Source organism: Salminus brasiliensis, chromosome 11 (assembly GCF_030463535.1).
Source record: "Salminus brasiliensis chromosome 11, fSalBra1.hap2, whole genome shotgun sequence".
NCBI lineage: Eukaryota > Metazoa > Chordata > Actinopteri > Characiformes > Bryconidae > Salminus > Salminus brasiliensis.
The window spans coordinates 10,436,102-10,453,695 of NC_132888.1; the positions used below are offsets into that span (position 1 = coordinate 10,436,102).

A 17,594-nucleotide genomic window follows, 5' to 3' on the forward strand; every position below is an offset into this window, starting at 1 on the left:
GAGATACAAGGTTTTAGTCCTTGGTTGTTGTCACTTTAGATTAGCTGTAGGCTGACTATTAAATGTAATTAAATTCTGCAATTACATTAAAATTAATTAGCTATACAGTGATTTTCAGTTCTAACTAATTTGCATTGGGCACCAACAGTTTTGAGTGCTTCTGGTTGGTATGATATCAGGAGATGCAAATATCTAAACAATGTGTTCTCTTTCATTCTTAAAGGGTCAAACCTCATTCAGTCTCTAACCAAATAAGAACTGCTCCTGGGAAAACCAACACAGTAGAAGTCTTGCACTGAAAAATACAATACTTTCACTTCTAAAGAAGTCTTTAAAAAGCCCATTTTCCCTGACAGTCCCTTTAAAGCAGGTGATTTCTCACGAGGGACTCTGGCGCTGATGTTCTGAGGAGCTTTCCCTGGCTCAGCCATGTCTTCTCCCACTCCAGTCTAGTATTATGAGTCAAAGCGCTCCCCTGGTGTAAGCCCTGAAGAGTTCCTGCAAACAAAGCACTCATGGTACGTTTCTTTTCCTCTAACAAAAATGACAACACACTATCATGTTCATAGGTCATCAAACAGAGTCCTTCATTAATGGTTCTTTAGAGACAGTGAGAGCTTAACCTTACAGTAAGAGTGATGTGTTTATTGGAAAAGTAATAACGACTCGGATCACTTCAGTGGTTTACTGCTTGACAGATTTGGGTTAATAATATGAGACATCTGTCTACATTGTGGAGTGGAGATGTTTAGCTTGTTTCGTGAGTTTTATTAGAGTCTATTTCTGCAAAATTACATCCTGTGATGGGCTAATTTTTATCTACCAACCATCTAAAGGAAGAGGTCAGCAAAAATCTGCCAAACACTTAGCATTTGAGGTTTCTGTAGGTTTGTACTATAACTACAAAACTAGCAAGTTTTATTAAACTCAGATAAGCCTAACTTTAAGACTTTAGACTCCTGGAATGTCTTTACAGCCATTATGAGGAACAGTTTTTGGTCTGCGTCAGTCAAGTCCTGTGTGTACTGTGTGTGCAATATCCATTTTTGAATTACGCAACTGATAAAAACCTTTGTAAGGTATCTGAGAATCTGGGAATTCTGGCGCTGTATGGAGGGGATGATTCTAAGGGTCTATGGGGCCCTCTGAAATGTATTAATTGAGTTGTTTGGCAGAATTGATTGAGTTGTGGGGCTCAGTGTAATATATTTTCATGGGGGCCAAAATCCCTGGAAGCACCCCTGCCTTAGGAACCATTTAAAGGGAGTTCAGCAAAAAAAGCAATGTAAAATGACTTATCAGTCCAAACACAATAACTTCATGTGGTAAACAAGCAATTGAACAATATCTATTCAATTCAAATAATACACTACTGTCCAAATATTTCTGGACACCCCTTCTAATTAATGCACAGAACATTAAGTTGCACCTATTGCTGACACTGATGTGCAAATGTACAAACAGCTTGTCTACTCCCTGTAGAAATGTACTCCCAGGAGGATAAGACTCTCTAGTCAGATTAGCAAGAACCTACTGCCTAATGCCGGGTGTGGGCTAGAGGGGTATTAAGCCCCCCAACATTGAGCTATGGAGCAGTGGAACTGTGATCTCTGGAATGATGGTGCTCAATCCAATACTTTGAGTTGGGAAATGAGGTGGAGTGGTGACCATCCAACATCCTGATCTTTTTTGACAGCAATGCTCCAAACTCTAGTAGAAAGCCTTCCCTGGACAGTAGAGACAGTTACTCCAACAAAAGCAGGATAAACTCATTCCTTGATTTTGGAAGAACTGATTAATGAGTAGGTGTCCCAATACTTTTGTCGATATAGTGTATTAAAAACACTCTGAATGACTTTATCTACACATTTGGTTGTACGTCTGTTGATCTTTCACCAAACAGTTTCTTTAAATACTGAAATGATGAAATATGTACACGTTACTACTATGGTCATTATGGTCATCTCTAGATGACTTTAAGGAATTGTAATAAGGACCCACAACCAAATTTAACGTACATTTTTAAAACCAACTTACCACAACCGCTTTAAAATAAGGTTGTTCCTTGGCTGGGTCTGTAATTCATGCATGCTGGAGCCTTGCAGCCGATGAAGTCACACTGTATAAGGAGTGCAGCGTCTCAGTCTGCTCGTGTTAGACACTGCTGTCTACTGGTGTCTGCGCACGCTATTAAAGAGCGAGTGACAATGTCAAACAGTGACATGAACCTGGGCCCTCATTCCAAACAAAAGGCCTGCGCTCTGATTCAATGTGTCATTGGTGAAATATTAATCACAAAAAGAAAAGTTTTGCTAAAGTTGCCTTTGCCTAATCATGCAGAGGGGCAAAAACTTTCCTCTGAAACAACTCAAATCTCATTCAGATTTTACTTCATTTTTGACAACAATAGATTTATGAACTTGTAATATAAGCAGTTGATATATTTACCTCAGAATGCAAACATGGACAATTGGAACTAGTCCATGCCTGTAGTCTTCTAGCCCTGGTGCTCCTCTTCCATGGTTGAAGAATCCCTCCTCATGGCATGCTCTCCCCCTGAAGGCTGCTATTCAAACTGAGAATGTTACAGCAAAGCCCTGTCAGGAGACACTGGTAAAATGTACACAGACATCATGGCATTTCACAAGGATAAATATCTTGTAGAGCATATGGACCACTCATTTGTGTGGACTTCTAGTATCTAGTTTAGCACTGAAGCTCTGAGGCTGATAGAGATAATATGTAATAACAACTTATATCCTACAGGTAGCATCTTGGATATTGACTGCTTCAGTCATCACATATCACACTCAGCTGAAACCACACTACATTATTAGGCAAACTCAAATACACGTGCATGTGTAGTTTCTGACACTGTATGATAGTGTCCTTCAACTCTTGGACATCTTTAACTGGTCCTGTAGGGCTGGAGGTCAGCATGGTTTGGTGGTGTCCAAGCTCAAAAAATCATTGAGAATACCAGTCTGCTGTATTAGGAAATGCCAACAAACTTAAAAATAAAGATGCTACAAATGGTAGCACAGAAAAACCTTTCAGCTAGTCAAGAATCTTTACATCAGATGAAGGTTCTTCAAACTCTATTTTCCTCCATCTATAACACATTTGAGGGTCTGTAATTGTAATTGTATTGACATAGAAACCAATGGACATAATGGAATACACATATGACTAAGAATCAAACTATCTACTGGAGAAAGAATCCAAGAGCCAAGCTATGACAATTTTTATAACTTCTGAAAGAATTTCTCCTACATCCCCACAGAAAGAGTTCTCTCCAAGTGATTAATGATCCACACTGGAGAATTTTGATCTTTGATCAGTTGCTAATGTAAACTGAGCTCCAGAGGTCAGAGAGGTCAGCTGGGATGCCTGCTCACAGCCAGAGTCCCGCAAGCCCCCAACCGTTAAGTAATGGAGGTCCGGAGTGTGCAGACCTCTCTGACAAGAGGAGGAGGAAGAGATGGATGGATGAAGGCCCATCTTCATTATCACTCAATATCACACCCAGCGGGTCATTCACACATAATTACCTGGGGCTCTGCATCAAGACTTGGTAACAAAAGACAGTGTTAATTCACTCTGATAACGTTCTCCAGAATGGCGAGTGTATAATTATTGCCAATATACGTAAATGTGCTGTACGGAGAAGACGTTATATACGGAAGAGTTATTCCAGTCTTGGGTCTTCAGGAGAGAATGTTGTGTTGTAGCTATTAAGAGTTGCATACTTGGAAAATTAAAAAAAAAAAACTTAAGGAGGAGCTGTAAAGTTTTCAGGTTGATCTTACTTCTCATGTTAAAACCAAACCAACTTATAAATATGCACCCTAAATAAGCCCTATCTGCAGGGGATTGGTTTTACATGGGGAGGTGGAGTAATGTTCTTCTTCTACATGACATCCGTAAAACGTCAGACTGATTTACACACAAATGACTGTATTGGGAATGGCTACTCGATTTATGTCCATTTACGGCACCAAAAAATGTGATGACAGACAATTTCGTAACCCACTTATAGTTATAATAAATGGTAGTCTGATAATTAGCAGTTACATGTACATGTACCTTTTCCCTCCCCTGGAATCCCTGGTTTGACTTTTTCCCAGTGATTATTATGGTGGCTTTAGTTTCTGTTGTGAAAGTGGCTTTTTCCCCCCAAATTGAAGCTTTTCTCCTGTCTTCAGTGGTGCAAACATAAAATGCTACGTGTTGAGCCCACCCTAGATGCAGGGGGTTATAACATTAATGCAAAAATGTGAGTACCATTGCTACATTGTCTAGTAGGCATTCGTAACTCCTTAAACATCAGGGAACAGTAGATGGTTCAAGATGTTCCTTATATTTGCAGTCTGCAAAGAAATTCGCGGAAATATATTAAATGTACTAAATGTACTACATGTCCCTCATTTGTTTCAGATATATTTGGAGTCCAAACTTCTGTAACACATACTGGAAGTCGAAATCTTAGCCTTGTGGGTCACTTGTATCTGTTTCAAGATAATCCTGTCTGTACCTGTTCCTTTAGTGGGCTAATTATATTATGCTGCTGGATGCTAAATTTCCTTCAGGATCAACAACGTATCTATTTATCTGTCTTCCCATTCTTCCGTCCATCTGTCCATCCGTCCGTCCATCCATCCATTCAGCCATCCATCTACCTACCTACCTACCTACCTACCTATCCATCTATCTACTGCACAATTACATAAGCAAACTTCGGACACCAAACCAAGGATTCAGCTCGAAAACCAAGTTTGATTTCTTCCCCTCAAAGGCTCAAAGCCATTACTGCTCTCTCATGCTATGCACATGAGCAGCAGTGGTGGAAGCGGTCATTAGTGCTTATTAGGCTGTAAGACACAAGACTTCAGTGACCACTGACAAACCTATATGACCCTTTTAAGAAAGAATCAATTGTCATTTGCTGAGGCAGAATTACATTGAAACTGACGAACAGCCTTTGGTACTGCCTGGTACTGAACCTTTATAAAGGCTTATAGTGAAATTTGGGATTAAATCAAATGACTATCATCTAGCAAAGCTTGCTCACAGTATTGAAAATGCAAGGTGGAAAATAATGCAGGAAAAGTGTTTAAACCTTTATTTCCAAACATCACCAGTTACAAGCTAAAACTGCATAATCGCAAAGCAACCGCAAATAGGGCAATAATGATTCTGAGAAACTACAATTAACAGCTGTCAATTGTAACGTTGTTGCTTATTCTCAGGATTCTCAGCTTTGTCCTTTTCTGAGCTTTCCAGTACACAAGCATAAATGTGGCAGACGGCCAGCAAGATTCAAAGCGGCTGACTAAAGCATGTGGCACAGACCGCTCCTGCTCCTGAGCCCAGCTAGGGGCTAAAGAGGGTAATGTAACTGCCCCTTCAATTAAGGGTAGGCTGTGGAGACGGACCCCCGTCTTCGCACAGCACGTGCCCTCTTTGGGGCCAGGATCATGGACAGTGACCTTCATAGCACAGAGCCACCATCTGTTTGCATTTCTGTAATGTACATTTACACCGCTCTGAGGTTTAGCCATTAATGCAAAGAATCAGCTGAGAGAAACTGATGCTACCCATAAAAACAAAGGTTCCTGAATGGCTATGAAGGACCGCATACTCATAATGCATAGAACCCTTACATTATGAGAAGATCTCTCTATTTAAAAAAGGACATACATTGAAAGGTTCTCTAGGTACCTATTTGTGGATCTTGTATGGTTTCATTTTTGAACCCATTATATTTAAGTGTTGAGATGGAAGATAATGAGACCAGGACCAAGAGCATTTAGCTGAGGTGATCCCCTGAGGCTCTGTCACAAGCTCATTATGGGATTAGGAGCAATGAATCAGGCAGGGTGGTTTACCTAGAGCCCAACATAGTGTCTCAGAGACTTCACAAAGGAACAAACACAAGAAATTGACTCAACATCAATCTACTGGATATATCAGCAAACTAGGAAGGAAGTGACCACCTCAGTATCTTCTTTCACTTAGAATGGATCAGTTATGCTCATAAGCCTATTTACTTTTTTAGTATATGTAACCACTTTTTGATTTATAAAATTGGCAAACCATCAGTCACAAACTACTGCGGAAAATTAATCTAAAGTCCCACAAAAGGAAAAAATAAATAAATAAAAGATGCTGACGTGCAGAAACGGAACAGTAAAAAATGGCCTCTCCTTCACTGGATTCCAACCCAACAAGTGGGATGTATTAGTATAAGCAGAGCAACAATCGCTAAATTATTGATTTCCTCATTAGAGTTTTTGTCAGGACCATTTAGCGATGTTAAAAATGAGCCTTCATTAGCCACTTGCAGGAGCGCCACGGCCGCCTTTGATTTATAATGTGCAACATGGTCAATAGGTAGGGGGGGTCACACTGAGACGACGAAAAACTCAGCCCTCACGCTGGGAGCGGCGTCTATGCACATCAACACACTCTCAGACACGAATTACATGAACACACATCCCACAAACATGAATTAGAACAGCTGCTGGGGGTAGCCTCAGAGACCCTCCTCTCAATCTGTCCTCCCTACAGCACGAGGAGCAAGAAATAATAAAAAAAAACACACCATGAGATTAATTTCCAGTCCTACACCAATGATTCTTTTGTGCTTACTGGTGCTAGTTTGTATTCCCCTATTCATCACACTGGGGCACAGACCTCAAGTTGGCGACCTGAATTCAGAAATGGAAGGCCTGTTGTCTTTAGACAACACATATCTGTATCTAACGTCAGATATGAAAGACTTTTCTATGAAGAACATCAAGAAATTTAAACCAGGATGAGGCATAATCTACAGTATGTACTGCATGTAACTGTGGAGTAGGTTCATTGCAGGACGCCTCAGGCAGTGAACTGTGAACTGCTGTATGGAAACCTGAATTCATGTGAACTCTCTCTCGTACTCTCTTGTCTCTCGTGCTCTCACGTTTCCAAAAAGATTTGCACCAGCAGTCACCAGATCTGTAGACAAATTCATCAAGAAAAGCATGCAGATGTTTTTTTCTGGACTATTGATTCTGGAGATAACATGCACAGTTAAAAGAGCTTCAATTGTGAAGGACTAGCGCTCTGTCCATCTCTATTCCTGTCTTCCACCCAATCGTTCCAGATAGATTCCAGACCCATCACAACCCTGACCAGGAAGATGCGGATAAGATGATGGATGGATGGGTGGGTGGTTTAAAGTCCTAACATTATGAGGATGTTCTTCCTAAAGTGTCATTAATTTAGGTTTTGAAGGAAACCTAATGTAATTTGGTAATTGGTAACAACAGTGGAACCCCTTATGGTACTATATAGAACCATTTTTGAAAGGTTCTTTAAAGAACCAAAAGGTGTTTTAAAGTTTTCATTGCTATATACATACATACATTATCTATCTATTTTTAACCATTCCACTAACTAAAAAACTCTTAAAAACTTACTAGAGTTTGGAACCCATTTGGTACCTTTATTTTGAAGACTACTGATGATATCATTTTGGCTTTAATCTTGAAAACATGTATGTTGCAAGGTGTCAGTCATGACCATTTTTTTTTCCACGTCCAAGAGAAGCTTTCTGCTAGTCTTCAAAAACTATGGGTGAGGATTTACTACAACATAGCTATTAGCTTAAGATCATATTCCAAGTAGAGTATATGATATGTTGGATACCAGAGCATACAAAACCAGTGCAGATAAATCAAAGTTCTGTTTCTCCACCACTGTATACACATTTGGCCGTGAAGTTGAAGTTGAAGAGTTCTAGGAGGAGTGAGTGAGCCAAGATGGCAGTCTGGCCCCTCAGTCGATTTTCTCCACTTAACCTAACAAGAGCACCAAAGAGACAAATCAAGCTGATCCTTTTGCTCATTAGGTAATTAGAAGCGACCAATCTCTTCAATCGGATTCCCATCTGTTCCCTTCCCCTACCATGCTCTACACACACAGGGGGTGATGGACAGGGTAACAGCTCAGATCCACAGAGGAGAGCCCTGGAGCTAAATACAATCTGATGTTCCCAGGGATGGACAGTTAGCTCAGTCAGAGGTGGTACAGTATATGTCAGCTTAGTGACAGTAATACAGCTGACCTAGGAGAACATTAAGCATAGCATTGCTGTCATAAAAAAACTTTGTAATTCTATGTCTGACCTTTTTACTGTGTGGACATTTCTTCACAAATGGACCAATCTGTGCAAAAGCCTCAAATCCTCTGAACACTGAAGCTTCAAGAGATAAGACTAAGTAATCTGGCCTTGCTGTACAAAGGCTATAAAGTGTTTTTTTACCTTATTTCACATTTAAGCCATGTACATAATGGTGATTTCTGCACAACTCAGCCAGGCTTTAGATCAGCTGCTTAATTCATTTGTTAAATGTAATTCAAATAACTGAGGTAGCTTCACTGGAACCTGCAGGATGGGTGTTTTTGTGGATGCACCAGTTCCAGTTCCCCAGAACATGCCAGTTTCAACCACCTGGGTTACTTCAGGCCATACTCTCTGAGCTGGCTACCCGGGATACTCTAGTTCCTGTCTTTAGGTGATTTTAGTTCCTGTGCCCTGAGTAATGGACCCTCCCATACCAGTTCTATTTCTTGTACCCTGGCCTGTAAATCTTCCTGTGTAAGTTCCCCATGTGAACTCTGATCCTCACACAGCGAATATATCTGAGCCTTGTATTGGATCCACCTCCATTCCTGACCCAGTTCCAGACAAAGATCTCATTCTTAAACCAAGAACATTGTAAGTGGTTGGTGTGGCGCAACAGATAATACCACTACCTGCCACTGAGCTACCACACCATGTGGGAGACTGGGGTTTGATTCCTGGGCTGGGTGACTGTGCTGCGCTACACCAATAAGAGTCCTTGGGCAAGACTCCTAACACTACAGATCCAGATCAGGAGGCACAATTGACTTAAGTCAAGTTCATTAGCTCATGGTACAAAGACACCTGCCTGAGTATGCCTAGATGTGAAGAAGTTGCGTTTCTATTTGTGGTTGGGCTTCTTGGGCAGCCCTTGCTTTGTTGGTTCATTTATGACCATAGAATTGACTGTGCCCCTCTGTGGTTTGACCCCTGTCTGCTGTGACGATGAGTATTGGCTTAGCTTTTATAAAGATAATATGGAATTGCAGTCTGCCTCAAACACATGGACAGATTCATTCATTTAATTCAATTAAAAATGTTATTTATATAGCACCTTTCACAACAAATATTGTCACAAAGCACTTTACAGAGATCCAGGTCCACGCCTCTTATGAGCAAGCAGCAACAGTGGCAAGGAAAAACTCAAGTATACTAAAAGGAAGAGAGAAACCACGACTCAGTCCGAGAAACCCATCTGCCTTAGGTCGGTCTGCACAGCACAAACCAACATTAGTGTACATAAATATAATTAATCTCATTATAATTAATACTGCAAATAATTACTGGTAAACCAAAAAATAATCATTGCATTGTATTACTTATGATTACCAGGCTAAGAGCTTTTATTATGGCTTTTGTTCATTTTTTCAAACATGTTTTTCATTTTCAGGAATAAATGAAAAATATACATTTTTAAAATAGTCTCAGTGTGTATGCTGTGTATAATGAGAACTTTTAAAGCTATATATTGTTACTTATATATTAACTTGCATTTTAATGTAGGAACCTTTTCTCCTTGTTCTGGAGCTTTTAAGTTTTTTTCCCCTGACACCATCAATACCACAACTTGCACTTCATAATACACTCTAAAAGGAGAGTAGCATAAGTGGTAAGCAGTTTTTCATCATTGGATGAGTTTGACAGTCTATTCACATAGTCGAAGTGGCATTTAATAATGGGTTCAGAGTAGAAGTTTCACAGTAGCCTGGTCAACCTGAGGCAACTTTGCCTTTCGCTGGCTTGTCCCATGTGTAAGGACAGCAAGTGGCGCTCCAGTCATTGATTTTTACCCTTGACATCTAATCTAACCCTCTGTGATCTACGACCTTATTTTCACACTAATTTCTTCTTTATCAAAGGTGATAAATACCACATTGACATAAGCGCTTCTTTCCGCGATGCTCCAATGCACTGCTTTGTATAACATGACAGAAGTGCAAGCAGAGTGAACTGAGAGAGAGAGAGAGACAGTCTAGAGGGAGGAAGGGCCCTGAAGTAAAATAAGTAAAAACGTATATATATATATTTTTTTTTTAACTCAATACACGCCCAGTTTAGCTCTGTGGGCTGTTGCTATTGGGACCTTTTTTCCGTAAAAAATATGATAAAAAGGAAAAAACAAAACAGGTATACGAGATTTTAAAATGACACTGATGATACGTCTTCACGAGTTCATCCACTTCAGCGTTCTGCTTCCCCCAGCACCTTACAACTGTAACAGACACTTCAAACTAAATTATTTTGCGGGGAAAGTGCTGAAGGTGTACAGCAGCACCTCCCAGCACAGGGAGAGTATTGATGGCTGGAGAGTGTAAAGGATAGGCTCGCTGACAGCTGGCAGCCCTGCAGGAGCCACTGGCTCTACATGGGGCTACTGCTACCAAAGAGGCAGCGAGAAGAGAAGGGGGAGCACGCAGCAGGGGCTGAAGCTCAACAGGGGATAGAGGCCTCAACTGGAGCTACTGGATGTCTCTAACTCTAACTCACACAGGCCATACCAAGGGACAAGCCTACGTTAAGACTGCGCTGAGATTAGCCTGTAGCATCATCGCCTCTCAAGAATCCACTGTTGGTAAGTCTTTGCTGTCATAGACCTCGTTTAACTTTGCTTACGCTATGATCGTTGTCTTATATTCAAACATTAACAGCACAGAGTAGGGTATAATATTCAGATACATAATATTCAGGCACAGAAAGACGTTAATTGGTGTAACCTGTAGTGGTTACATTTGACACAACATGCTATTAGTTATAAGCTGGGTGACATTCTCTCAAGTGTAGACTCTAACTTGTCGATGTAGCATGTACATTAAATATTTGCATGTGTATGTAAACACTACGTAACTAATTTGGTAAGTAAATATAAAATTAAATAGTACAGCAGTGACAGTAATACCTTCAGACATCTAGAATGGGAAGGGAATTGAATGCCAGCTTGCCACATGGCAAACAGCGGTGTTTTCCACTACAGTGTTCTGACCTCATTTAATAAAAGCAAAATATATGACCTTAATATAAATATAATTACATGTGCACCATTGTGCTAAACATGCTCTTTATCCATTGACCATTGGTAGATTTAGTGATTTTGAGACCCTAGGCTAAAGACATGAATGCCCCCCTACCGGATACATGCATTTTTGAACTCATTCACGTAGACCATGGGCCCTGTCTTACACCCTGCACAAGGCGCATCGCAATGCTCTTTTTGCTATTTTACCCCCCACCAATAGTCTATTTTCACGGCTTCTGCCTGCGTCGTTTAAATAGCAATGGTGCTAGTGAAAATATCTATGCCGATGGGCATGGTAGTCTCGAAATGAGGTGTGTTTGGATATTCATTGCTATCTTGGCAGTGAATTGTCAACACAGGCACATGCCCAACATGCCCAACTTCACCACTAAAATAGCAATCCACCAAAGTCACCTTGGATCTTAAAGGGAAAGGCAAGTGACACACTGATTAGTTTATTACACGTGACCTCCAAAACACACCCATGATTAAGAGACTTTGACCCGTCGTTCATCAAGCTGTGCGGTTGATTGGTCACCTAAGACCGCTAAAATAGGTCCCCTTGTGTCGTAAGTCAGACTCTTAAATCTTTGCTTTACACTTTGAAACAGCAGGCCGAGTGCAGGGGGTAACATTCACCAGAACTTGATCCTGCAAGATTCTGCTTCACTGAGCCTAATCAAATACTCCTTATCCAACAATTTCCTGATTTCATGCCCAACACACAGCCTTCCCTGTGAAACAGTTGACCTCAGACATGTTTTCAGATGGGGAACAGCAACTCTGGTGAGTGGTACAGACAAATCCACTGTACCTCTAAAATGAACATCTTCAGTCATCTAATGCAACCCATGGCACAACATCTCTCTGGTCTCGCTCATCCAAAGGTGAGCCAAAGGTGCAAAGGTGGATATTTTCACTATATATATATATATATATATATATATATTTATTTATTTTCTTAACAGGTTATTTAACATCAGCACATACAGTATACTATTCTGTATTTTCATGTGGCCCCTGGCTAATGGGGGCCCTAGGCAGGCAAATTTTGCCATTTACAATACTATAAAGCATGAGTAGGCACTGAGCGTTGTTTAAGGCCTGAATGGGGTGTAAATGTGAAGAGGTGGGGGAGAGAGGGATGGGGGCACAGGGCCACAGGTGAGATCTCAATAAATTACACTCAGAAGTGGCCATTAATTATAGATGACATGCTGGTTAGACCAACGATTTCATCTGAAATGAGAAGCAGTGTGCGTGCCGGTTGTGCCCAGGGCCCCTAGTGGAATAGCTTGCATGTGAGAGAGTGTGTATGTGTGTGTGTGTATGTGAGTGTACGATGTGTAAGCAGTGGGTCAAATGGACTCTGCTTGTGCAATGGCCTTTTGATGAGCAGCCTCATTATGCTAAATGCTCCGCTCCAGCTCAGCCACCCTGCGACTCAGGGAAAGGTTAAATAGGGAATAATTTAAGGGGGAACGCCTCGGGCTGCGCGTGTCGCCATTAAGTGGTGACTGTGCTCAGTGCTTAACTGCTTCAAAGATAGCCTGGGAGAATTTAAGTACTACTCTTTTGTCAGCATCATACCACTGATAGTAGCAACATATACTTCAATTTAACTACGACTGACATGATAATGAGGAAAAACAGACAGCAGCTGCTGTTACTCTCTGAAAAAGAAAGGTGCCTAAAAAATAATGTCACACGAGAACCACCTCCCTAAAGAACCTTCCAATGGTTATTTTTGCAAAGGAGATGTTCAAGTCTGAAGAACCCTCTTCAAAATCGAAGAACCTCCATAGATGGTCTTGAAACAAATAGTTCCTAATTGGTTCTTGACCTGAACATATGGCTCTAAGGGACCCATTAGAGTGAATTCTTGCAAGTAAAAGAGTTTTATATAGCAATGAATATGATTCTTTATGATATCCAATTTCCAGTCAGTAGCAGAATTTCCCCACCAAAGGGTCACATGACGCTCCACCACATCTTTTCGATCTGCCACTAACACAACATCACTGAACAGCTAAACATTCTTTAAGGAGAACACTAACTGCCAGTTCTAATACATTAACTAACAGATGTCAGCACTGACTAGCATCACCCTGAGTGATGGGTGGAGATGGAGGGCTATCCTACTGTCCCAGAGAGATTGAGGCCTATTGTCCTTCTTTGGACTCCCAGCCATTACTGGGGATCAAACTGGCAATTTCCCAACAATAGGGTCAGCGCTTGGACGTCTACACCACTCCGGAGCTAGGAAACAGCTATAATCAGTTCTAAAATAACTGAAGACTCATTGGCTGTAAATGGCTAAAGAGTATACAAGCCACAGAAGTGTTATTGGCTACTCTATTAACTGCATTATATATTAATGTTACGGTAGATTTCACAGTACCAGAAGAACATGACAGAAGGAAGTGTGAATGCATGTCAACAGTCAGCTGGATGTTCACCAGAATGGTATACCTGTGAATCCACCTCAACAACTGACAACGATAGGCTTAAGCTCACTAAAAATACTAAGTGTAACAGCAGAGTTCAAACAAACAAAGACAACTGAAAGTCTTTTTCTCTGAGTGTTTTTTTTTTTTCCCCCTTCCTTGACACATCTCCGAGGTAGAGATTAGCCTATAATTACACGGGAGATCAGTGACAAGAGGAACAGTGTACTTTAACAAGGCTTCACATTGCCACTGGCGGACTGATCGCCTGCTTTTAATCCTCGACCTCATTATCACCCCCTGGTCCGGCTGCAGCAGTAAATTAATCTATCTGCAAAGTGTCAAATCTTCTCACCTTCTTCCTGGTAATCACCCGAGGTGCAAATAAAACCAGGGAGCCAGGCTGACTCAGGGCCTACATCCCTCATCAACAAGATCCTCCAGCGTCATAATTAAAAAGCAATCGTCCATTATTTGGTTGCTCATTAAGCTGATCAAATATTTATGTCTTTGTTAAGGTCATGTGCCTGGCAAATGCAATGATTGTACGATTATAAGAAGTCAGGAGATTGGATAGGCTGGCCTAAGAAGTCATGGAACAATGAAAGAAAATGAGTGAGAAGGAAGACAGGAAGTCAATTAAGCTAAATTCATACCGGTGACCTAAGAAGTGACAACCCTAAATGTCACTGAGCTTGACACCTCGAAGACGTGTCATCATTAGCTAAACAAATACAGTACACTTATTAACTACTGAGAAAATGAAGGAATTAGGTCAACGTAAAGCTTATAGGCCTACATTTATACTGGTTGACCAGGTTTCAGCCTTATATTAAAACACTTCCATGTGAAGTGATATATAAGTGGGATATACATATTATGTAGAACATGAATGGCCATTACTCGAAGATGGTGTATTGGAAGCAGTTAAAATGGTATAAGTATAAAAAAAGTATAAGAATCTGTGGTGGAAGAAATATTGGTGGCTAAACGACTGGGTCAGAACATCAGCAAAACATCTTAAGGGTCTTAAGGGGTGTTCCTGGTACGCAGTGGTCGGTACCTACCAAAATTGCTCCAAGGAAGCACAACCAATAAACTGGCGACAGGGTTATGGGCCCCAAAGACTCCCTGATGCTCATGGAGGCCCCACCTCATAACCTCCAGGACTCCGCTGCTAATGTTCGTCTTGGGGCCAGATATCACAAGACAAGACAACCATATTTACCATATTGGTGTTAAACACAGATGGAATTCAGCCTCCACCTTTAATCCATCCATGCAGTGAACACACACATACACACATGTCATCAAACACACACAGTGAAAGTCAGCACATATGCTCACGTGAGCAGAGAGGGTGAAGGGCCTTGCTCAAGGGTCCAACAGTTGCAGCTTGCCGAGCCCAGGTATCGAACCCACAACTGTAATTATCAATGTTCCGGTGATCTAACTGCTGAGCAGCCACTGCCCCACAAGCAGTCTTGTGGAGTCCATGCCTCGACAGGCCAGAAGTGTTTTAGTGGCATGAAAAGGACCTTCTCAATATTAAGCAAGGGGGTATTAATGTTATGGCTGATTGGTGTACACTTCACAGTATGGCCCCATTTACTAGTGCAAAGCAGTTCCAGACAGTTCTATATGTTGCCGTCTGCCTCGGCAGCTTTGACTGTATGAGAACTCCATATGTGCTTTGCTTTGGAATAGAATGATCTATCAGGTAGCATTACAGTTAATGTGCATACCTAGATAAATCCTGCAAAATTCGACCAAATCCTCAATACCTTCCAAACTGTGTTCATGCATTATTGAGAGAGAAAGGAAAGTATGTAATAGAGAGATCCTAAACCCATTCCCTCCTGTGAATTATTTATTAAATTCAAATAACAAATGGTATCATTTTCTTAAAATATCTCAATCATTTTTCAAAGACACTGTGGTTTAAAACAATATCTTTATGCTCTACACACATATGTTTCTAAATGGTCCCAGTGTACTTTCATCAAACTCCCTCCATCTAAAAAAATGACATACATACAAATACATACCCATTATTATCTTTCCATATAACATCATAAGACAATACCATTCCCTTGCTTTCTGCACAATAGGCCAGGCTGAGACATATGAACATGCGACTGTAATTACAATTTGATTATTAAGAGACTCTCCTGAGCGGTCTTGTGCCATCGCCATGATGGACAAATGATGTTAAACTACCCAAGCAAATTCAATTACCACAGCAATTACTCCCCATCGCTACTGCTGACTTATTGGGACATGAAATGTTAATGGCGGAATACATACCAAATTTGTACATCATTAGAAGGTGAACACATCTTGAGCTAATCACAGATGTCGTGGCTCAATAAAGCACAGTAGAAAGGGATACAACATTTGTTTCACTGCTGCACCTCCACATAGAAAGAAGGCTGATCTCCACTGAACAGAGCACAGAGCAGACAGTACCAAATCCAACACCAAATCCAAATGCACAGTTACTTTGTCTTTTATTTTCGGGGCAGTATAAGAGTTCATTCAGTATACCATTTCAAATTAATCCTATGGCCCGTTATCTCACATACCGTGAAAGCATTATGCACCACAAAAGTACAGTACGAAATTTAGTGCTGTGTTATTTAGACACATCATAAATAGGTTCAAATAAACATGAACCTATTGGTGTAATGCCTAATGTCAGACAAGGGCTATAGGGTTATGGTATAACTCCCCTCCACAGCATTGAGCTGTGGAGCAGTGGATCTGTGTTCTCTGGAATGATGGATGGTGCTCCATCCAGTACTTCTGGGATGAGTTGTGAAGTTATGGATGAAATGGGGTGGTGATCTTCCACCAACATCCTGACCTCACTAACGCTCTTAAGAAACAATGAATGAGCAGGAGTCCCAATACTTTTGCCCATATGTTGTATCATGCAGTACCTGGTATGGCTGATTAATGCATTATTAAGTGTGCTGGTGGTGAATATGAACAAACCCATACATTAACTGACAGCACTGAGGAGAATTTGAGAGCCAATCCTTTGTACTTTGAAATTTATTATCATGTTGTTTAGCATTTCCTCTAGCCAAAACACAGCTACTTGAAAGATACATGGATTAAAATGCCTTTTTTAGGTGCTTTTATATATCTATACCTCATGATTAGCTGAAATTGTATTTATTATAGTAATGTGGAAACACATGATCAGCCCAGCAAGGTATAAGGCTATTGATTGATCAAACAATCTTTTTAGATGCTCACAAGCAACCTTACTGCATGTGAGTACACAAATGAAGACATGAAGGAGGCTGCTGAGACACCCAAGAGAGAGAGCTGGTGTGGCATTAACTCAGTGAAAACCCTGTAAACACACTGGCGCCTTTGCAGATTCAGCTGGCAGCCAAAACAGTGGGAGGAGTTAAGATGCAGTGTTGCTGAAGTGTTTGGTGTTGAAAAACAGAAGGAGAGCAGGAGTGCAGATGGAAGAAAGACAGGAAAGGCATACTTCACCTGCAGTTAGAACCATTCAAGATTTCTCTCCTGCACTGCTTGGAGCTGATGTACAGTGGACGCTCATCCTAAAACAACAGAAGTATTAATTAATAATTAAAGTAAGAATGTAAAATTGTGTTATTTTTATTTACTTCATTTTTTATGAGGTGTATCATGCCAATTACAATGAACACATACTATGGCAGATTATGTATTGCTTATTTTCTCCATATATTAATAGTGTAGGTCCTGTAGGTCCAGTAATTACATTTTGGCATCACTGGAGACTTGGAGATGCATTTTGCAGTCTGCTCTTGGGCTGAACTTGATAGGATGGCCCGACCTGGCCATTTTACGTTATTCTCCAGACAGGGGAATGACTGATTTCTAATTGTTGTTAGAACTTTTTAAATCCCTTCTCAGACTCTAATGCATCTACCACCTTTCTTCTGAAGGCTCTTTAACCAAG

General features: G+C 40.8%; 1 long non-coding RNA gene across 1 annotated transcript; it reads right to left on the bottom strand.

Annotated features, from left to right (window-relative positions):
• Window positions 1-208: 208 nt before the first annotated feature.
• LOC140565769 (uncharacterized) lies at window positions 209-17,189 on the bottom strand. The gene is made up of 4 exons (XR_011980612.1): window positions 17,144-17,189; window positions 2,449-2,575; window positions 2,038-2,187; window positions 209-498 (listed from the first exon to the last, which is right to left on the bottom strand). It is a non-coding gene; the product is annotated as an uncharacterized lncRNA (long non-coding RNA).
• Window positions 17,190-17,594: the final 405 nt, after the last annotated feature.